A 24,027-nucleotide genomic window follows, 5' to 3' on the forward strand; every position below is an offset into this window, starting at 1 on the left:
ATTCTTGCCTTCCTCACTTCTAAGTTGCAATTTGGCTGCACTTCTTCCAAAACAGATTTGTTCATTCTTCTGGCAGTCTGTGGCGTGTCATTCTTTTTTTTTTGCCAAAACCGTAATTCAAATGCCTCGTGTAACTTTCACCATTACCTGTTTTAGAAATTGTCATCACCCCCAAACATTAGCTCTGTACCCATTAAACAATAACTACCTTTCTGTGACCCTTACTTTAGTGGTTACTAATCAACACTTTCTTTTTCCATGCCACAGTGATGATTGGGTACCATTGAATCGGTTCCTACTCATAGCAACACTGTATAGGGTTCCTGAGGTACATTTTTACCGGAGCAGAAAGTCTCATCTTTTTCCCTCAGAGCCACTGGTAGATTCAAGTCACTGGCCTTGCAGTGAGCAGTTCATGTCGTGATACCGCCACTATGCTACCAGGGTTTAGACTATTTTCCTGTTATTTTGAGGTAAATGCTATGAACTCCATGCTTTCACCCCACAGAGATAACAATACTTCAGGAGTTCCTCCACCAACGTGAGGAAAAGTTTCAGTGTGGATCCTTGTTGGCCTTATGCAGGGCACAGTTTAACTGCTGAGTCAGTGAAGATTGCTAGGGTCCTCTCTGCCCTCCTCAGTCTATTTAAATCATATAGGAGGAGTTCTGCTGTGACACTGTAGGATAAAGCACTGGACCGCAAAGTCTTTCAGTTCGAATCCCCCAGCTGCCCCTCAGAAACTCTTTGCAGGGTCACTATAAGTCAGAACAGACTCAACGGCACTTAACAATAACAGAGAAGGGATAGCTTCCCAAAAGCATACCACACTATCATCACCAAAAGGAGGAGGAAGGGATGGAAGAAATGTATCACAAGTAGATATTCTCATACACTTGATGGAGAAGGTACCGATATCTCCAACTTCACATACTGGGCAACACAGGGAGGAAGATGAACAGTGACCACAGATAATGTGTGGACACAAAGTCAGCAGTTCAAACCCTCCAGATGCTCCTCGAAAACCCTGAATCAGAATTGACTTGACAGCCCTTAACTACAGCAAACAACAGAATGTCTTATGGTCTTGAGGATTTTTGGTGGCCACCTCACCTTGTTACCCTTGGTCATGGGGAGTGTTAGCAGGAAGATAAATACGTTAGCAGGAAGACAAACACATAGTCAGTACCTTCTTTTGTACTCTTGATGAGAATCATAAAATAAAACTCAAACAAACCAAACTGCTGGGAATGGTTGAATGTAGAGAATGGCTTCAATTCTGTCGCTTGACACAGTTCCGGCAGATTGAGAGCTTATTATGCAAGACAGATGGCTCTCAGAAGTTGCTTTCTATCTTCTCTTTAGGGTAATCTTGAATTTACTTGTAAAAATATATAATATGGCCATATTCACAGCCTTTCACTATGAGTTCTACAAACCTTAGGAAAAACTGGCTTATCAACAATTGCTTTCAGCTTCAGTGGATTGAATACAAAGAGAAATTGTATAAATTACTCCCTTTCATTAGAAAACTTAAGTAACTGCATTTGTGAGGCCACAAAAGCAAATAGCAAATTAAAGTCAAGCTGACCTAACCCTATAGACATCACCACAATCAGTCACCAGCCAGAATTCACAAACCCCTACATACAAGCTCCTGTGTAAATAAGCAGAAAATAATGAACTTAAGTGAAGGATAGTTTTGACTTAATAATCTACATTTCCTGCAGCAATTAGCCAGGTTGGGCTTTATGCCACATAGCTTACAAACAATTTAATGAATACTTTAGAAAAATAAATAAGTAGATGTTAGTATACTTTTTATTATGAAAATAGTGCATTATGTAGGATAGAAGATTGATAATTAGTAGGAACAATAAGGTAGTGCAAGCATTGATTATTAATAGAAACTTATGTTACTTAGAAAATCAGCAGTCTGACAAGTAGAAATGATTTGTGTCAGGTTTGACTTAATTTTTTAGTGGAAACAAGAAGAAACAGTTTATTCACATACTGGGAAAGGAGATGAAAGTCAGTTTGAACATCACAGAAATATTTTTGTCAAAGTTGTCTAATGACCAGGTGCAAGAATGTTGTGATTAACTGTATAATCATTCAAGAAAAGATCAAAGTTTCAATTCATTATGTGCTGTGTAGTTTTAAGTATAAAAATGACACCTTGCTGAGCCAGGCCAGAACAGACAGCACGGACAGCACAACAGGCTGACTGACAGAGAGAGCCTTTCGATTGCTTTCATTCTTCGCGACTCTGCATCTCCTCTGGTGTCTCACGACCCAACCCCCACCCCCACCCCCCATGGAGAGCTGGACTCCGGCATCCAAACTCTAATAGTGATGAAGTTCTTTTTAGATTAATGGTTGATTTTTCTCTTACAACACTTTTAACAACAGATTCGAGATATGATTTGTCCCTGATTATAACGTAAATTCTTAAGCCCTTAATCTTTGGCTTTTTTCAATCAATGAATAATTCAAAACTATTTGATTTCCTATTTCTCTTAGTTTTCCTATGTTCTCACAATTCTCTTCGCACCTTTACCAGGACACAGAGGTCAGCAAACAAGGGAGGAGCTGTATAACGCTGTCAGGTTGACACTGAATGTTCCACTAAAATACAACAGGAGACGCATTATTTGTAAGAACTTATTAAAAAGCAGTATTACAAACTTTAACTGCTGAATAAAATGAAAGAATAAATGAACAAGAAAATTTGTGGTATATTCATCCATTGAAACACAGTAGCAAGACAACATCAACAAAAATTTCTCCTATGAGAAACAGCACATTAAAATCTCACAAACATGTATCTATGCAGTCAGACAAAATATGCTTAATGCATTATGATTCAGATTTTATGAAGTTCAAGTTCTTAGGTCAGAACAGCTGTTATTCCCAGCATGAATATCAATGAGGAAAAGGGCAGGAGGATGGCTTATTAATTTATGTTAGAAAACTTCTTTTATATGAGTGTATGTTGTTGTTAAGTGCTGTTAAGTTGGTTCTGACTCATAGCCTCTATAGGGTTTCTGAAGAGTGGCTGGTGGGTTTGAAGCGATGACCTTGAGGTTAGCAGTGCAGTGCTAACCTGCAGCACCACACCAAGACTCCATTTTAGATGCTCTTTATTTAGAGTCCTGGTGTGGTGCCATAGGATAAGCACTGGACCACAAGGTTGGTTTGAACCACAAGGTCGGCTGTTGAAACTCACCAGCCACTCCTTGGAAACCCTAGACAGGGTCTCTATGAATTGGAACTGACTCCACAGCACTCAAACATCCAAAACATGCACTTTATTCTGGTGTCTTGGAGGTACTGTAAGATAAGCACTGGACTGCTAACCATCAAGTTGGCAGTTCAAACCCAGCAGCAACTCTGTGGAAGTAAAATCAAGTTTCTGCTTGGATGTAGACTTACAGCCTTTGAAACACTCTACACAGTCATATTTAGTTGGAGTTGCCCTATAGGATTTCTTGAGGAACGGCTAGTGAGTTTGAACCACCGACTTTGTGGTTCAAACCGACATTGCCGTCCAGTGTTCATCTTACAGCACTACATCAGAGCTTCATTCCATCTTCGGCTCAGATGTCAATTTTTCTTGAGTACCTCATGCACCTCTGACAGCTGAATGGCCATGGTCTCTTTCTGTTCCATTTAAAAGTAGGTTTGGTGGTCACTTCCCTGCAGCCAACCCTCACAGGAACATTCCCAGTCATATCCCAGCTGTGATGTGAGAGAGGGCCTTAGATTTGAAGCTTTCCTGTTTGCAATAGTCCTTTTCCTACTTTCAGGTAAGCCTACCAGGCCTAAGTGATGCCGCCTTCAGTCAGGGCTGTGGGTAGATTGCTTTGTTCCCTGAGCCCAAAGATAGAATTCTGGAAACTACTCCTGGGGTCAGGAACAGATGAGGATCCCTGGGCCCTGGGTCTCTCCTGCCCTGGCTCATTTCCACCCCTTTGCCCTGAGTCCTCTTCTGGTTGGCAGGGATCAAGAGACTAGTAACATTGAGAGAGGCAGCCTGGAGACAGAAAGAAAACGGGACCTGAGATCCCCCTGCTAGCTTTGAGAAAAACAACTACTCGTAAAGGAGAAGGACCTTAAAGGCCTTACCACCAAGCAGACAGCCCGTAAAAATAGCACCAAGAACTGACAATCACAAACATACTCCATTTCCAAGAATTCTGCGCCCCTTTACTAAAAAATGAATATTCAACATGCTACTCCCCCTAATCAACATGGAAGAGGAGACACCAAACCCTTATAAGTTGTTGTTGTTATGTGCCATGGAGTCGGTTTCGACTCATAGCGACCCTGTACAGGGTTTCTGAGGCTGTAAATCTTTACGGGAACAGAAAGCTTCATCTTTCTCCAGGTAGTTTCAAACTGCTGGCTCATAATCACTATGCTACCAGAGCTCCTTAAACCTTTAGAAACTAGCACTTCCCAATCCCACAGGGTCTTTTTCACTTGCAGAGACAGACCCACTGCTATCTTTGAAGCTCTAAGTTTGCTTTGCAAATACAGAGCTTCTGAGTGAAGGCTTAGTGTGTGTGATTGAGAAACAGCCATTCAGTGGGACTAACTCTTCATACTCCTGAGGGTGAACAGGGAAAAGGTGACCATGGGTAATCCTCTCATCACGGTGTTTTCTGTTGGTCTTTGTCGTGTGTTCGTTCTTGTTAAAGGCTTAATAAAGGATTTGTATAATTAGATCTTTGAAGCAGATTTGGCTTGGGATGAGGAATAAAAACAAAACCAAAACACATCTTTATTTTCAAAGGTATTTCATGCCATGTGCAAGCTAGCTTCAATATGGAGGCTTAGGGATCACCTAACCTCAATAAAGGGAATGCTTGCAGAAAGCCTAGTGTTTTCTTAAGACCTGTGGTTAAGGATGTAGCCATAAAGTTCCAAAGCCTGTCAACTGTCGCCAGTCTTTCATGCTTTACTTTTTCTCAGGAATGCTTATCGATTTTCAGAAAAGACCCGCATTTAGAAAACAGGCTTTTTTCTACAGAGGCAAGTCTGCAAACACAAGTGGATCCACCTAACTCCACCGTCACGCGTCAGATCGCTCTGTTTCCGCACGGAGCCCCTCCTCTGAGATTCCAGACATCCACGAAGCCGGAAGCGGAAGTGTGAGGTCTCGTTAGTGCGCATTCTCATTTGTCAGGCGTGCTTGGTTGCTCTCGTGCTCCATGGTAAGTTCTTGGCCCGATCCTCCCGCAAGTGACCCACAGGCTCGGGTTCCGCATCCCGGGTCCGAGGGCGCTGCTACCACTTCCCCGCGCGCCCTCCCGAAGCCTTGAGACCTCTCTCCCCGCGGTGCCGCCGGCGCTCCCCGAACGCCTGCGGATCGTTCCCGGGTCACGTGGTGCGCCCGCGGCCCCTAGAAGTTAGTGAGGAATGCAGAGTGAGGGCGGGCCTCCCGGACGCCCGGGGTCGACACGGGGAGGCTTCCGGGTGATCCAAACCCACCCGCCCTCTGCCCGGTGCTCGCTCCTCTTGGTCTTTTGTCCCTGCAGTCAGCCAGGCTGTTCTTCCTCGACACTCCTAACTTAAGACCCCACCCCATCGCCCCAGCGCAATGGGCTGCAGATCGCAAGATCAGCAGTTCGAATCTACCCGCGGCCCCGCGAAGAGGAGACTTCTTGCTCACGTGCAGATTCACAGCCTGAGTTCAGGGTTATGAATTTGAATCCACTGTCCCCAGGGCACACGACCACCACCTCCTCCCCGCCCTACGTGTTTATATTTTTCTAGATGAAAAACCAAGCCAAAATTGCCCGTATTCCGTGTTGTTTCTAAGAGTCCGTTTTGAATCACAGTCATCCCTTATAAGGTTTAAAAGGAGCAGCTGGTGGGTTTGAACCGCTAACCTTCTGGTTAGCAGACCAGTGCTGAACCTACAGCACTGCACCAGGACCCCAGAAACTTCTATAGAGACCCCTTTATGAAACCTTAAAACAGAAGAGAGAGAAACTTCCGATTGGGGAGACAATCCGCATAATGCCAAAAGGATGTCTAAAGAATTTGCAACTGAGCAAAAGTATTGAAAACAATAGGGCAAATCCTTGTTTAAGTGCCATCGAGTGGGCTCCGACCCACAGTGACTCTGTATAAGGTTTCCGAGGAGCGGTTGGTGAGCTTGAAACGCCGACTTTGGGGTTCAAACCAAGTTTTCAGCCCAGCGCATTAGCCCTCATCGCCACTAGAAGATGTTGATAACGTTGATGGCCCCGTATAATATGGCTGCTTTTGTGATTGACGATTTCAGTCCCATGGTATGAGGCTCTGCAGCGCCGTGATTATTTTTACAATCTGGCACAGTGTGTCTCCCCTCTGGTGCGTGCACCAAAGTTGGGTTGATCTTCCATTAAGGTTGTCTGGGACTTTCCCTTTGTGAATAGTGCTGCCATGAACATTGGTGTCTATATATATTCGTGTCTCAAATGTAAAAAATATTCATAGGACATTTGGTATATCTGTTTCCAACTTTGGGGCGGGGGGAAGTACATACTGTGTAACACAGTAGCTGCAGCATTTATTCGTCCCACCAACATTGTAGGAGGCTTCCAGTGTTTCCCCACCCTAGCCATCATTTTTCTTTTCTTTATTAACGTTGTTATATTAACACAGTGGTGAGATGATTATTTTCTCATGTTATTTCTTTACATTAATAACAGGTCCATTTAAAGGTCCACTTAAAAAGTCCATTCTTTACACACAGAAGTTCCTCAGATGGGATTTTATTTCTCTAGGTTTAATAGAGTCAAAGGTTGGCATTAGCGCTTTCAAATCCCCACTGTCCTCTGTACATAGCCATAGCATTGAAATTTCATCACTTTGTCACTTACACACTCAGTCCAGGAAGTGTTTGTATGTGTGAGTTAAATAAATTTTTTTTATTTCATCCACTTTGACATGAACAGTTCAGTGACATTAATGATGTTCATAATATTGTAAAACCACCACCATTTCCAGTTTCCAAACAGTCCATCAACCTTGGCAGAAACCAGGAAAGCATTGTTTGCCTCTTCCGCCTCCCGTCTGCTCCTGTTCTCTATACATTTTTTTATTCTGGATATTTTTTGTGGGATTGTATTGTATTCATCCTTTTCTGTCTGATTTCTGTCTGTCTTCTAGGTTTACCTATATTTATGAGAACATTATATCACAATATCATATTATGATGGAATAATCTACTTCCTTTATACCTGCATCTGCAGGTGCACTTTTTCCGTATTCTCCAAAGTGCTCCCGTGAACGTTTGTTCTTACCTGCCTCTCTTTTTACAAAGCCTTTGATGCAAAATATTTATATATTTTTAGATTGACACAAATATGCACAATTAATTTTTCTTAAAGGAGAGAGATTCTTTTCACCAAATGCTGTAGGAGCAATTGGACATCTATAAGCAAAAGAAATAAAATTCAACCAAAAGCTCATACCTTATTAAAAAAAAAAAAACTCAGTCAAAATGAATCATACACTTGATATAAAACACTGAAACATTAAAAAAAGAAAGAAAAGCTTTGGGACATTAAACTAGGCAACGTGTTCTTAAAGTTGACCTCAAAGCATGGTCCATATAAGGAAAAATGGAGAATTCACAAAAATCTAAACCTCATGCTCTTGGTATCATATCTAAGAATGCTTTGTGGAAAGTAGTGTGTAGAGAAGATTAATGTTCTTGCTTTTTAAATAGTTAAATTATTGTGTGTATCGAAAAGTTAAACACTACGTAGAGTAAAGATGATCACTAAATACCACTAAGATTCACACAATCGGTAGAAAAATGTGTAGCCTTGTATTTTTCCCTTTCCTTTTCTTGAGACAGAGATTCTATCAGAGCTCCCTTTTGGACTGGACTTCCCCACCCACGTGCGATTAATGTAGTCATTTTTTGTCAAATTGAAACCTGTCAAAACTACAGAATTTTCTTAGTTCCATATCTTGAGGATTTCCCCTCGGAATAAGCCACAAGCTAGACTTAGATTCCTTAAAGGCCTAATACAGCCAGAACCCAACTCTTCCGTTCCTTTAGCCTGAGGTTTCGTACGTGGGGCTGGGACCTCTGTCATAGGTCAGAGTTTGATTCTTAGTGACCAGGAGATACGGGCTCTTTGGTACCAACGGATTCAGACACCAAACCCTTGCCATAGTCCACCTGGGGCACTAAGGATGGATTGCTTAGCTCTGAAAGTTAACGTGTCCAAGGGAAAACTTTTAAATAAATATCATCCCAGGAAGTGTCTTCACTTGACTTTCCCAGACAGTCACTGGCACCAGCACCCACGGCCTACATTATGGGGAACAGTCCCAGTGACTAAAGGAACCCCTTTCTGGAAGCGTCGTCTGAATTTCCTTATATTTCTCTGGCCCCAAGAAGGTAGCCTCTCCACCAAACAGCAGCAGGCATCGTCCACTAATTTACACCAAGTCCCCTAACAATCACATAAGGAATAGAATCTACTTAGGAGGACTTCTGAAAGTTCATGGTATTACTCAAATTATCTTTTTGAAAATTAAAAAAAAAATGTTTTACTGTGAATTGTGTGATAGTTTACATGGGAGAACATAAGCTTTACATTCATCCTATCATATATTGTTTCATTTCCATGGTTACAATCCCCTATATGCATCATCAGCCAACTAAAGGCTATACCCTGCAAGTCTGCCACCCCCACCCCCCTACCCCCCATCGCCATCATCATTACACAGCCCCTCTCCGTCTCCGGGTCTAGAGTTTCAGCCATTCCATCTCTCTACCTCATCATCTCTGCCTCCATCTCTGGCATCACTGTTTCTCTGGGTAGGGTCCCGTCCTCCACACTTCTCCCTTTGATGGTCCCAGGGGCCTCCGCTCCTGGACTGCAAAGTCAGTCACTCCCCTCTGCCTCCATCTCTGGCATCATTGCTTCTCTGGGTAGGGTCCTGCAATCCGCTTTTCTTCCTTGATGATTCCAGGGACCTCCGCTCCTATACTGCAAACTCAATCACTCCCCTCCTTTTGCTACAAAACATCGACCTTTTACATTTCCAACCCTCACAGTCAGTCCTGATAACAGTGATTCACTATTGTATCATAAGAGACCTATCCGCATCTCCTTTCATCAGCTCTGCCCATACAGATTGGATACTACTCAGTGGAGATTCTACCTTCCTCCATGCCTTCTGGATCTAGGTTCCCTCTTGAAATTTACAAGCCAGTCACTTCTTGCCTTTGTACCCCCCCATTTGGGGTAGCCAATGTCCAAGTTGCCCCCAGCCTACTCTGGATGGAGGGGGTGGGAATGATCCTTGCTGTAAAGATTTGTTCCCTCTTGAGCTACTGCTTCCATAGGTGTAGGTCAAGTTCATCAAATTGTGTCAGATGAATTTCCATGGTTACAATCCCTATAGCATCGTTTTTTCTTCTTGATGAGCTCTGATCATCAGTAATTGAAGGCAGGTCAAGTGGGTATTATCTGCAAGTGTGGGTGTTCTTGTGCATATGCCCTCCCCTCTCTTCTTATCAGCTGGACGCTTCACTCTCCATTCTAGTCCTCTGTGGCTATGTCTCTGACTCTGGACTGAAGAGTCCCTAGGTCTTGCCACACTGCTGGCCAACCAGGTCTTCACCCGGGTTCACAGGAGTCTATTGAATGTTCTAGGGTTTAGCTCGCAGCTTCATTGATGTTTTTCCCTCACTTTCCCTTATCGGTGATGAATGTGGTCACCAATCAGAGCGTGTATTCCCAGTGAGTCTTAGTCTTGGAAGTGGGTCAATTATCTTTTCATTCAAATTTTCCACAAACTTTTTGAAGGCACCTTGTTTTATTTGTTGGCCAACAAGATCTTTGGAGCCCTGCTATGGTGCTGTGGGTTAATGTGCTGAACTGCAAAGTCGGTGTGAACTCAAAGATGAGCAGTTGAAGCTTACCAGGCGCTCGTCAGAAACCCTGTACAGGGTCGTCATGAGTAGTAATGGACTCAGCAGCACTTAACAGTAATAAAAACCAGATGTTGAAGTATTCAGGCGGGCGGGCGGATACTTCTTTGACTGAAATTTAGATCACAGTCATGTTTGATGAGCTCGTGATACGTTGTACAAAAACTGTTTTTCTAAGAAGTCAGGATTTCCTATGTCTTCCAGCCTTTGTACCAGTTCAAACCAACTGCATGATCGAGTGCTTATCCTACAGTAGGTCTTCTGATTGTTGCTGTGAAGGGCCGTCGAGTTGGTTCTGACCCACAGTGGCCCGCCCTGTACAGCATTTCTGAGGAGCAGCTCGTGAGCTTGAACCGCTAACCTTGTGGTTCAAACGGCTTTGCAGTGTTATAACCCACAGTGCCACGCCAGGGCTCCAGTCTTCTGATTAGGGGAAAGGAATGAGCTAATCCTTATAATTCAGGTCTCACTTCTGGAGTGGCGCTGTAGGATCAGCACTGGACTGTGAACCACAAGGTGAGCAGCTCAAATCCACCAGCTGCTCCTCAGAAACCATGTACAGGGTCGCTATGAGTTGAATGACTCCATGGCATTTAATAACAACAATAACAAGTTCACATAGCACCTCTTCAGATAGTGTATCTCCTGTCCCCTTAACTACTACCGTTCATTTCTTTGTTTATCATTGCGGTTTTTGGAATGAAGAAAACCCAATCTAGGTCGACATTAACCTTCATCATGTAAATAGAATCACATTGAGTGGGACGTTACCTTTGTTTTTAGCAGTCCCAATTCCACTTCCGACAAACGGAAATCTGCAAAGCTCTGGATTGTACTGTAGGTGGGTTCCACACTCTGCTGTCTTCATTGATTAGAGTTCTCATGTATCCACTAGACCTGTCTTGTTTACCTAATAGATGTGGCTGTTTCAATGAAAATTAATCAAAACCAGCTCGACACCAACCACCACCAACGTGGTGCTCAGTTACTTTGTGGAGGTTGGCCAGGTGGCTCACATCTCCTTTGGGCTTCATGCTAGGATACTGGTCACAATGGTAGCTGCTATGGATCAGAACAGGGCTTTGGTTAAAGGACCTTGCACTCCATCCAGTAAGAGCGCAAGCAGGTACCTCACTGTCTTCATCCTCGTTTCCACTCAGGGCCCTCTGCGAGTGTATCCAACAATCATGGCAGCCCCAAGATGGCCCAAGAAGATTGAAGCCATGCTGGGGTGATGGCGTTTGATCATTTCAAAGTCATGAAGCAAAGAACCTAAGGATAATAAAGTATGAAGTTAAGAAGCTTCAGTGGGCAGGTCTACTGAAAGCTCCCAAGAAAAGCAACTGCTGCGAAGGTTCAAGGCTCCTGCTCAGAAAGAAATTTCCTACATAGAACAAGAAACCTGCAGGCCAGAAGTCTGGGCCTTCAAAAGCTCAGAAGGTTCAGGAAGCTCCAGCCAAGAAAACACCTACTCTAAAGGAAGCAACAAGGAGCTCTGGTAGCTGCTAACCTCAAGGTCGGTAGTTTGAAACTACCAGCTGTTCCATGGGAGAAGAGATGAGGCTTTCTGCTCCCGTAAAGATTTGCCGCGTCAGAAACGCTGTGTAGGGTCCTATGAGTTGGAACCGACACTTCATGGTACTTAACAACAACAAAGGAAGCAACGGTCAAAAAAGGCATAAAACACATGTTGAAAAAAATATTGTTGTTGTTAGGTGCCATCAAGCTGGCAACGACTCATAGTGACCTTATGCACAACAGAATGAAACACTGCCCAGTCCTGCACCAACCCCACAATTGTTGCAGCTGCCACTGTGCCAGTCAGTCTCATCGGGAGTCTAGCTCCTTTTTGCTGAGCCCACTTTACCAAGCATGATGTCTTTCTCCCGAGACTGGTTCCTCCTGACAACATGCCCAAAGTATGAGAGACGAAGACTTCTAATTCTAAGGAACAGTCTGGCTGTACTACTTCCTACACAGACTGGTTCTTTTAGCAGTCCATGGTACTTTTAATATTCCCCGTCAACACCATAACTCAAATGCATCAATTCTCGTACGGTCTTCCTTATTCACTGTCCAACTTTCACATCATGCATATGAGGTTATTGAAAATACCATGGCTTGGGATTAGGTACACCTTAGGCCTCAAACTGACATCTTTGTTTTTCAACACTTGGTTGCACAATGCAATACATCATTTGATTTCTTGACTGCTGCTTCCCTGAACAGTTCCTTCATTGTATCTGTTCGTTTGTAAATAGCTGCACTGGGCAGGTGTACCATATTGAACTGCAGAAACAGAGCACTTCTTCTCCCTGACAGACATTTCCCTTGGGTGGTGCTACTCTAGACTATGTCCAACAGTGAGGGGAGGTGCACAAGAACACCCAAACTAGCAAATAGTACCCATTTCACCCAACCTCGATGGCTGGATGATTAAAAAAAATTTTTTTGATAGAGGAAATGATGAAACTGACCTATACTTATGGATTTAGTAGCTCAAAATACAAACTGAGTGGGAAGGCATCTCCTCATCAAGTATCAATCCCATCCCCTCTGTATACAGGGTAGATCGGAACGGGCAACTTAAGACATTGGCTACCTAAAATGAGGGGATGAGTAAGGCATAAAGTAAGGTTGGCTTACAAGTTTTCAAGAAGGAGTTTAGTTTTATAGTGTGCAGGGGAAGGTAGAGTCCCCACTGAATTGATTTCATCTTGTCTAGAAGGGTCTGGTGAAAGGAGATGGGGATAAGATCCTTATGGTTCAGTCCTGAGCAATTGTTATCATGACTAACTGCAACTGTCACAACTGTAGAGGTAGAAGTTTTATAACAAAAATGGGGAAGTAGGTAATCTTACAGTCCAGAAACAGAGGACCCTAGGACCATCAGGGGGGAAGAGCACAGCAGAATGTGACACCTTATCCAGAGAAGCAGCAACACCAGAGATGAAGGCAGAGATGAGGACATGGAGAGAGAGAGCAGCTGAGGACTCTACACTCATGAAAAGAGAAACTCTGAGAGCTGGCGGCCAGGAGGCAGGCTTGCAGAATGTGCCCTTTGGTGGTTTAAGTGATGATATATTCTTGACTGTTTTTGTGTATGCCAGAAAAAAGGGAAAAAAAAAAAAAAAAAAAAGGGGGAAAGAAATACTGTTGAATGATGATGCATGAAGGAGACTGTAATCATTGCAGTGAAACAATGAGTGTAAAGCCGATGTTCTCCCATGTAACTATCACTCAATTAAAAATAAAAACTTAAAAAAAAAAAAACCTCCCTGGATCGGAAGTGAAATGGCCAAGACATGGGAACGGAGGAGGGCGGGGAGTTAGCTCCTTTCAGAAAACTCACTGGTTTTCTGATTTATTTGTTGTTGGATTTACTATTAGTTTGAAAGACAAAGGAATGTTGTCAGATTTATCATACCTTGAGAATGAGGAAAGCAAAAGGACAAAAAGGCAGCAAGACCAATGTCAGTTGAAAAAGCAACACGAAAAGACTCATTCTGTATTCTTGTTAAGTGCCATCAAGTCCGGTGTTTTACTGTTTATTGTGAATTCAGTGATAGTTTACATGGGAGAATATTAGTTTTACACTCATCATATCCTATTTCTTTTCATTGCCATGGTTACAGTCCCCTACATGCATTATCAAACAATGAAAGGGTACACCCTGCAGGCCACCCACTCCCACCCCCCAATCCCTGCCATCAGCACACAGCCCCTCTCCCTCCCTGAGTCCAGAGTCCCCAGCTGCTCTGTCTCTGTCTCTCCACATCATCTTCCATGTTATTGCCTCTGCCTCCATTGCATCGAGTCAGTTTTGACTCTTGGCAACTCTATACAGGCTCTACGAGGGGCAGCTGGTGGGTTTGAACCACCAGGTTTGTGTCAGCAGTCCAGTGCTTAAAGTGCCACACCAGAATTCAAATCACATGGTTGCTGGTGTTGTGAAGTGCCGTGAGTTGGTTCTAACCCATAGCCACCCTGTATGGGGTTTCTGAGGAGCAGCTGGTGAGCTTGAACCGCCGACCTTGCATTTCAGATGACACAATATTGGGGCTTCTATCTGTCTCAATCAGACCAGTTGTTGTTTTATTGTTACGTGCTGTCAAGTTGGTTCCGACCCATGGCGATCCTGTATAGGGTTTCTAAGGAGCAGCTGGTGAGCTTGAACTGCCTGACCTTGGCAGTTTGGCGCATTAACCCACAGTGCCATGCCAGGACGTTAATAAAATCAGTTCTTTTACTAAGGATTTTAAATGCAAAAAAATTTGAAAATGAATGAACCATAATGAACTTGCAACTAAGTTATTCCTGAAAATTAACCCATGTTAATGGCAAATAACTGTGTGTGTTTTGATGTCTAAGGGACAGACTTAGACACAGGTAAACCAACGTCTCAGTTTTCCAGCCAGACATGGTTAATTCCCATGCTCTGGGATAAACGCAATCTTTTATCTGTGATCTTGTCAGAAAGAAGGGGCTTGTAGAGCTGTGTGAAGAATGTAGGTGTATGCACTGCAGGCTAGAGCCTGTTCTGTGTGTGCAAATGCTTTCAGGCAGGAACGTTGCCCTGAGCCTGGGAGGAAGCCAACAGCTTGCCACTCCCTGCTTACTCAACACTGTTCTCTTCATATTTCTACCATTTCAAGTCTCCAGTGTGGTGCAGGGAGAATTGGTCCCTTCCTGGCAGCCTCTAAGGCACATAGTAATCAGTCACGGGAGAGATTTCACTGCTCGAACTGTCTGCTGTGTGTGGACCCAACATTACTCAGCTGCCTCCAGACTGCCCAGGGCTCTGTTCCCACTCCTCTCTGTCTTCCTGAAGTGGCTTCTTGAACTTTGAGAACCTGAAGTAGGAAAATGGTGAGTTCTAAAAAGAACTCATTTATTCTCCCTATAATTGGCTGAGGCTGGATGTGAGCTATTGGCAGACGAGCTGTGTACTGTTGAGCTGTTTTTCCTTAAGAAACCAGGTGGTGTAGAGGGGTACAAAAGGGCTGAAAGCTTAGAGCAATCAGAGAACAATTCTCTAAGGAGATAAAATGGTTGTAAACTGGATTCATGTTTTTTTTTTGTTTTGTTTTTTTATGATGCAAGCTGGCAGGTAGACAGATCTGCAAACATATTGCCTAGCATTGCACAGCATTGCATGCAGAACTCACTCTACCTCAGCCTTTTATTCTCTTTTAGGGAGGGATTTGTTACAAAGGAAGGATGTAATTCACTCAGGGAGGATGTGATTAAGACTGAAATGTGATCAATCATTCAAAACAGGACATAATGATTCACAGGAACAACTTTTAAGATACTTTCATAGTTTTTCTTAACAATCTAACATTTTTATTTTTACAGAAAAAAAGCTTCAATCAAGCTGTTATATAATTAACTTTTAGGCTTAAATGATCTGGAGTAGCAATGTGCGGTTTCTTAAGGATACATAACATAAAGCAAGGTTCCCGAAAGGAGCCAAGCTGTCTCTGTACACTTTGCAAACTTTTATTTGTGAGCAAGATCTCAGGCAGGCACCGGGCTTCATTTATCTATACCTAAAATGCTACATTGTTCTTAATATTCCTATATGCTTTCAGGAGGAAGGAGAACATCTGGGTTAAACTGATTATATTCAGAGGTGGTTTAATGGGGCTGCCACTGATCAACCCAGGGTCTGTGTATGCCGTCCCCAGCAGCAGTCCAGTGTATTAACCCACAGCGGCACACCAGCCCACATTATAGATGTACCATAAATACTTTTTGCTTTGTATGTGCATTGATGCATTTTGAATTATCCTTTAGAATAACAATTGTTCTTCCTTAACCCATGGATTCATGTTTTTGTAATAGGTGTTCCTTCAAAGTTAGAAAATCCATATGAACTTTGAAAGTGTCCAGTTTTCATGCAATTGCTAGGTGCTGCCAAGGAGCAGCTGGTGGGTGTGAATGGCCGGCCTTATGGTTCGCGTCCAGTGCTGATGTTACAGCGCCACCCCAGGACTGCAAGATGATTGACAAGACCGTGGTTTAGTCCCCAAAGTGACATCTTTCAACACTTTTTGTTTTTGTTGGGATACATCCAGAAGAAGAAGCAGGGAATAGAAGCGCAAATACTGTTGAATGATGGTACACGGTGAGCTTTCAAGTGAGCTTTAGCAGTTTATTTGCCCAATGCAATGAGTTGTTTGGTTTCTCGACTGCTGCTTTCATGAGCATTGATCATAGATCCAAGCAAAAGAACGTTTTGTATGAAATCTTTTCTGTGTTTATCATGATGTGACTTATTAGTGACAGTTGTGATATGTTTCATGGTTTCAGCTAATATAATGCTGAATATAATGAGACATTTTCTGTGGCCCTGATGTGTACGTGTACATTCTGGTCACTATGTGTGCTTTTACCATGTTGTGTGGTCATGAGCGACGTACAAACTGGGACTCACAACTTCTTCTCAGTCAGAAAACACAATCGCATGCTCTCCTATTCGCAGGGTGAGTGATGTTTGTCGTCTTGATGTGTTCTTATGAGGGCGTGCTTCTTTGTTGAGGGGAGCAGTCACTGATACCGGCATACAGTTGATCAGGTCTCTGAATTTAAGAATTGTAGTTCTCTCTGGATTCTCACGTTTCCTGTTTCACGTACACCCCTTTTTACCGTTCGTGATCTTCGTTACCTCTGTAAAGGGACAGGTAGGAGAATGACGGTACAACTGACTTCTGAAAAAAATATGTGACTGATAAATGTAAACATTCATAATTCTCCAAAAGACTTCTTTTCTCAGCAGGTAGGCTTGTGACCGCTTGATCTCCTAGTGTTAGAAAAACTAGGACCAACTCAGGGCCTTGGGTTGCCAGATTTGTGTGGGTCACAGGTCATTCCAGGGTTGTCATGGAAGAAAGGAAATAACTGCTACTTACCGGTGTTTTCTGGTTACTACCACACTCCACTTTCTCCCTGTTTAGTAGGTTGTGTTGAGTTTGCAGGTGGATCTTACGGAAGGAAGTGTAATTTTATTCACCAAGGAGTTGATGGTCGTCATGAGAGCCTTTCTGTGATTTCTGCTCTTTCTGATTCTTCTGGACTATAAAGACAGAGGAATAAGATTGCAATTGGTCACCATAGATTATTTCATTGTGAGGAATTCAGGGTAGTGGGTGGATAAGGCTGATGATTGTCCCATAAAGTGAATCTTGATAGAACACAGATCACTGTGTCAAATCTCTATGAATTCTTAGTTCCCAAGACAGTCTTAATAGCTTTTCATTGTTTACACACATTGCAGTGCATGGTACTTATTGACCCAGAGTGTGTGGGCTGTTCTAGGACTCGGTGGTCATTGAGGATGTGGCGGTGGTCTTCACCCAAGAAGAGTGGGATTTGCTGGATCCTGCTCAGAGGAAACTCTACAGAGACGTGATGATGGAAACCTTCAGAAACCTGGCCTCAGTAGGTAAGTATGGTACTCCTGTAAAACGTGTTCCTTTAGTGAACGTCAGCGTCTTCTGCCTGGACTTTGTTTCCGTGTTTGGGACGAGGACTGGGAAAACTATGACAGAACCTTAATGCCTAGGACTACGGAGCACACATTCCTTGGCTTCCCCAGGAATATAAATCTTTCGGTATTAAAGTGAACTTGATGCTCTACAAATGCTGTAGAGATGTGTTAATGTCAGGAGGTCCTTTCAGGCACTGAGAGAGTTTTAGTTTGGAACCTTGGAGAAAGTTTTGCCCTGTTGATGACAAATGGAACGTGATTATCTTACTACACATAAACTCACAGCTATCCATCCTGAGCGACATCAAGAAGCAAGTATCGGCTCAGAGTTGGGAATTCTCTTGTCCTGCACTGTCTTCACGAGCAGCATGTCAGCACGACACAAAGGAAACACCTGAAGGCATTGTGGACAGGGTCCACCCAGGGCATTGTGTCAGGGAACACTGGGAAAGCAAAGGGCCTTTGAGGGAATTACGTTGTAAGTCACACATCTAGAAAAAGTCTCTTTTGGGTTCAGGACGCAGTTTTATGTGGCTTAATGTGCTGGACTGCAAGGTCGGTGGTTCAGGCTCACCAGTTGTTCCTTGGAACCCATCCATATACAGGGTCACTGTGGGTAGGAGCCAACTCAATGGCACTCAGCAACAACCATCTTACTTATATGGTTTTAGCTGCCCTTTTACAACTGGGGTCATGGAGGCCCTTTTCCTCTCTTCATGTCAACGTGTTTTCTGTCCAGTATGCTTGTACTCAGCGCTCAGAACTGCGACGGTCTATGCCACCCTCACTCTCAAGTCTCATGGGCATGTTTTCCTACTCAAAGGCTTTTTTTATTTTTACGTTTTTATTGTGAACTCAGTGACCGTTTACATGAGAGCATATCGGCTTTACGCCATCATTTCATTGCAATGATTACAGTCTCCTCCATGCATCATCATTCAGCAGTATTTCATTCCATTCTCTCTGGTTTTCTTATTTTTTGGCGTTGGTGAGGATGGGGAGATGTACTCTAAAACACTCAGACGTATATAATAATTTAAACCACCAAAGGGTACATTCTGCAAGCTTGCCTCCTGGCTGCCAGCACCTGTCTTTCCATGAGTCTAGAGTCCTCAGCTGCTCCCTTTCTCCATGTCCCCATCTCTGCCTCCATCTCTGGTGTCACTGCTTCTCTGGATAAGGTCTCACATTACTCTTGTGCTCTTCTCCCTTGATGGTCCTAGGGTCCTCGGTTCTGGACTGTAAGCTAAACTACTCCCCCTTTTTGTTACAGAAAACAAAACTTGTACCATTCCAGTTCTGACAGTCTCAATTAATCATAAGTTATTGTTGAATCATAAGAATCTTAGCCCCATCTCCTTTCACCAGACCCGCCTAGACAAGATGAAAACTATTCAATGAGGACTCCATCTTCTCCCACATAATCTGAAACTAAACTACCTCAGGAAACCTTGTTAGCCAGTCACTTCGTGTTCCATGGCTTTCTAACCAGATAACTCAAACAGCTAAATATAGCTAAGCCCTTATTGGTATACAGTAATCTCCTTCCCGCTCGCGCTCCCTAACAATTCCTTTCTTTTTGTTTCATATTGTAACCGCACATGAAATGCTTTGGTTAGTCTTTCAAAATGTGAATGGTAGAGAAGACCTATCCAATGAACATATAATGGTGCAATTAATGAAGATGAGCATTTGGCCCTCCAGCTCCAAGACCCTTGGCAATGAAGATCAGCAAAAAAACCTCCGGAGTCACACAAGGTGAGTCTCATCCATTCATACAAGAGAAAACAGAACCTCTGTAGAAAGCTCTAAGCTAATAAGACATGAAAATACACACATTCAGGTCTAGTACCAGAGACTTCAGACAAGTTCATAAAGGTTCATCAGCTTCCAACATCTGTAAACGCAGCAGCCAAATCGGTTGCCTGTTAGATTGAGAGTAGTAGATTGTGACCCAATCAGAAAACAATCATTAGTGGCCCGCTCCACAGCTGACTGACAAGCTGCTGTGTTTTCAATGTCTGCTGCTCTCCACAGTCCGTATGAGTCCAGCCTCCATCAAGATCCCAGAGAGCTTTCCAGAGCAGGGCATGGAAGGAGACTGACTTACAGGCAGAATGACAGAGATCACCTATTAAAAGCTGTACGGTCATTGGCCATCTTGGTACAGGGCACCCCTTTAGCCTCTTCTGGCCACAGTCAAACAAGTGACATATTTGGTGCCTAAGCTACTTTAATCTACATCCGTAATTGCTAAAATCGTAAGAAACCCTTTCAAGGAGCTAATGGGTACTGTTGTTAAGTGCTGCAGAGTCAGTTCTAACTCACAGCAACCCTGTATAGGGTTTCCCAGGAGCAGCTGGTGTCTCTGAACTGCCAGCCTTGGTTTGTGTAGTATAGTGCTTATCCTACAGCGCCATCCCAGGACTCCTAGTGTGTAGTAGTGTAAATACATAGCACTTGAATAGACTTCACAGAAAGCCTCATGTGTTAGAAAAACGTGACGGTAATAGTTATTTCTGCTTGATGATTTAATCTATGAAATGGATTAAATCAGGACAAACACCATACACATTCCATGTTTGGTAAAGGTGAAATAGGAACAGAGTCACTTCACACGGCAAGATGTCTTTTTTTTTTTTTTTAAGGTTTTTATTGTGGAGTGAGTAAAACTTTATAGAGCAAATCATCACCTTTACATTCAACAAATCATACACCTTGTATCATTAGAATGATTATAATCCCCTCCATATATGATCAGTTAACAGTATTTCTCTCTATTCACTTTAGCTCTTTTTTTTAAAAAAAAAACAAAACCACTCAGGCATATATAATAATTTACACCACCAAAGGGCACATTCTGCAAGCTTGCCTCCTGGCCGCCAGCTCTCAGTCCCTCTCTTTCCATGAGTCTAGAGTCCTCAGCTCCTTCCTCTCTTCATAGCCTCATCTCATTGTTTCATTGCAATGATTTCAGTTCCCTCTGTTTTTTTGGTTTTTTTTGGTGGTGGTAGGGAAGTACACAAAAACACTCAGGAATATATAATCATTTAAAACAACCAAAGGACACATACTGCAATCCTGCCTCCTGGTCACCAGCACACAGGCTTTTTCTTTCCACAAATCCAGAGTCCTCAGCTGCTCCCTCTCTCCATGTCCCCATCTCTGTCTCCATCACTGGTGTCGCTGCTTCTCTAGATATGGTCTCACATTCCGCTCACACTCTTCTCCCTTGACGGCCTAGCGTCCTCTGATTCTGGACTGTAAGATTAACCACTTCCCTGTTTTTGTTACAAAATTTCTACCTTTACAATTGTGACAGTCTGAATTAGTCATGAAAGTAATTACTTACTATTAAATCATAAGAATCTTATCCCCATCTCTTGTAACCAGACCCATCTAGACACGATGAAAACTTTTTCTTCCCTTTTTGTATGGGTATCTTTTCTTCAGCTTTTACAATGATGATCTTATGCAATATTTGTCCTTTTCTGACTGATTAATTTCACTCAGCATAATGTCCTCAAGGTTCATCCATGTTACACAGTGGCTCACAGCTTCCTTGTTATTCTTCAAGGTAGCATACTATCCCATTGTGTGTATGGACACAGTTTGTTTATCCATTCTTCCATTGATGGGCACTTAGGCTGTCTTCATTGTTTTGCTACCATCAATAGTAAGATGCCTATATTTAACAGATGTCTTACAGTGGACAATTCCTGTGGAAGTAATGAAGGCAGCCTGTGTGGGAAAAGCAGTCACATTTCAGATTGTACCATGCTACAAACAGACCCTTCTGAACGCAACCCTATTGACTGCTGTGAGCATGAGAAAGCTTTCCTGGAGTGCTTATCACCGAACTGTCATACCAGATCTCACGCTGAATGTGATACCTCTCGGTGTGAGGAACATGGAGAAACCTGCAGCCAGCCCTCTCTCCTGATCCATCTCATGAGAACTCTTAAAGGGAAGAAACACCCTAAATTTAAGGTATGTGAAAAGGATTGCAATGGTGGGGGGCACCTGAAGAGTCCTCTTACAACACTCACTGGAGCGAAACGCTGTGGACTTGACAAATGTGGGAGAGATTTCTGTAGCTCGTCACACTTGTGGACACATGAGAGAGATCACAACCGTGGGAGGGAAGGATGTTGTAAAACCTGTATTCATTCTTTTCTTCTCGATATATATAAAAGAGTTTATTACATGGAAAAGCCCTATGAATGTAAGGAATGTGGGAAAGCCTTTAGGTTTTCCTCGGCCCTCATTATGCATGAAAGAACGCACAGTGGAGAGAAACCTTTTGGCTGTAAGGAATGTGGGAAAGCCTTTAGTCATTCCTCAAACCTCACTGCACATATGAAAATCCACAGTGGAGAGAGGCCTTTTGAATGTAAGGAGTGTGGGAAAGCTTTCAATCGTTCCTCACACCTGACTTCACATACGAAAACTCACAGTGGTGAGAAGCCTTATGAGTGTCCGGATTGCGGGAAAGCTTTCAGTCGGTCCTCAAACCTCACTACACATAGAAGAAGTCACAGTGGGGAGAGGTCTTACAGGTGTAAGGAGTATGGGAAAACCTTTAGTAAGGCATCGTCCCTGTCTCAGCACATACAAACTCACAGTGCAAAGAAACTTTATGAATGTAAGGAATGTGGGAAAGTCTTTAGACGGTCTACAACCCTGACTACACATAGCAGAAGCCACAGTGGGGAGAGGCCCTATGAATGTAAGGAGTGTGGGAAAGCCTTTAATTACTCTTCAGCCCTCACTATGCATAAAAGAACCCACAATGGGGAAAGACCCTACGAGTGTAAGGAATGTGGGAAAGCCTTCGGTTACTCCTCAGCCCTCACAGCACACATACGAATTCACAGTGGAGAGAGGCCCTACGAGTGTAAGGAGTGTGGGAAAGCCTTCAGTTGGTCCTCAGTCCTCACTACACATAGAAGAACTCACAGTGGAGAAAACCTTATGAATGTAAGGAATGTGGGAAAGCCTTTAGTCGGTCCTCAAACCTCAGTACACATAGAAGAATTCACAGTGTAGAGAGGCCTTATGGATGTCAGGAGTGTGAGAAAACCTTTATGCGGTCCTCACACCTCACTGCACATATGCAAGCCCACAATATAGAGGCCTCGTGAAGGTAAGGACTGTGGGAAACCCTTTAGCGGTGACCCACACCTCACTTCCCATCCAGAAGCTTAGAGTGTAGAGACATTTACTCTGAAAACAGAGATGTGTCATCTCGGCTCATAATTTTACAACAGCAAATTCCGAAAAGTCTGATCAAAGAACAAACTTTGTCATTGAGTGTAAAACCAATATTAATTCAAAGACTGGGTCAATAGACTTATTGTTTTTTCTTTAGAAGAAATGAGAGTTTGAATTGTAATTGCAAGAGTGACCTCATCAGTTTTTGTTATTTTCTCAGTCCGAGCTTAATTTCACCTTTCTTAAAAGTCTTTGCCTATTGCAAATTAATCTGGAGGGAATAACCTTAATCAAAGGTGGCTTTATATTATGTTTTACTGCTTATGTTGTTATTTTGTATACAATTAAATATATTTTTCTTATATTTGCTTTAAGTGTGTTTTCTTTTGTTTCCATATGTTGAAACACATTACCTTCCATTCCACCGTATTGTAAGTTTAATTATTTTACCTTTACAATATGGAACTCTGGTGTATGGCGCTATAGGATAAGCACTGGACTGTTAGCCATAAGGTGGTGGTGGCTATGTGCCGTGGAGTCGGTTCCGACTCATAACGACCCAGTACAGGGTTTCCAAGGCTTTAAATCTTTACGGGAGCAGAAAGCCTCATCTTTCTCCCATGGAACAGCTGATAGTTTCAAACTGCTGACCTGAAGGTTCTCAGCCTGATTCGTAACCACTACACTACCAGAGCTCCTCCATAGTATAGTGTGGTTGTTGTTAAGTGCCATAAAGTCAGTCCCAACCCATAAACAACCCTATATAGGGTTTCCAAGGAATGGCTGGTAAGCTTGAACTACCAGTCTTTTGGTTCAAACTGACTTTGAAGTCCAGTGCATTAAACCGCAGCGCCACACTAGGACTCCATATGACAATGGTGGTGGTAGTGGTGATGTGCCGTGGACTTGGTTCTGAATCCCAGTGACCCTACAGGATTTCAGAGGCTTTAAATCTTTATGGGGGCAGAAAGCCTCATCTTTCTCCTGTGGAACAGCTGGTAGTTTCGAACTGCTGACCTGAAGGTTCGCAGCCCGATTCGGTGGTTCGTACCCACCAGCCAATCCTTGGAAACTCTATACAGGGTCGCTGTGAGTCAGAATTATGTGGATGGCACTTCACAACAACATCCTAACCTCTATCATTCCTATGTTTCTAATCTGGTAATCCTTTGAGATTGTGAAAATACTGGTTTCCATGGTACTTGAGCCTGTTTACTATAGCATTCACTGATGATGACTACCAATGGATTGTTGTTACCATGTTGTTTACAAAGGATATTTTCTGTTTTGGGTCGTTTCTTGCATGCTTATTGTTTGGAATTTTGTAAGATATATAGCTTTCCTTGGTAGCGTAGTGGTTACGAATCGG

At 43.1% G+C, this 24,027-nt stretch overlaps 1 pseudogene; it reads left to right on the forward strand.

Annotated features, from left to right (window-relative positions):
• Positions 1–22,588, forward strand: part of LOC102826365 — a 64,791-nt pseudogene extending 42,203 nt beyond the window's left edge.
• The last annotated feature ends 1,439 nt before the right edge of the window (positions 22,589–24,027 follow it).

This window comes from Chrysochloris asiatica, unplaced genomic scaffold, assembly GCF_000296735.1.
Source record: "Chrysochloris asiatica unplaced genomic scaffold, ChrAsi1.0 scaffold00500, whole genome shotgun sequence".
Classification (NCBI taxonomy): domain Eukaryota; kingdom Metazoa; phylum Chordata; class Mammalia; order Afrosoricida; family Chrysochloridae; genus Chrysochloris; species Chrysochloris asiatica.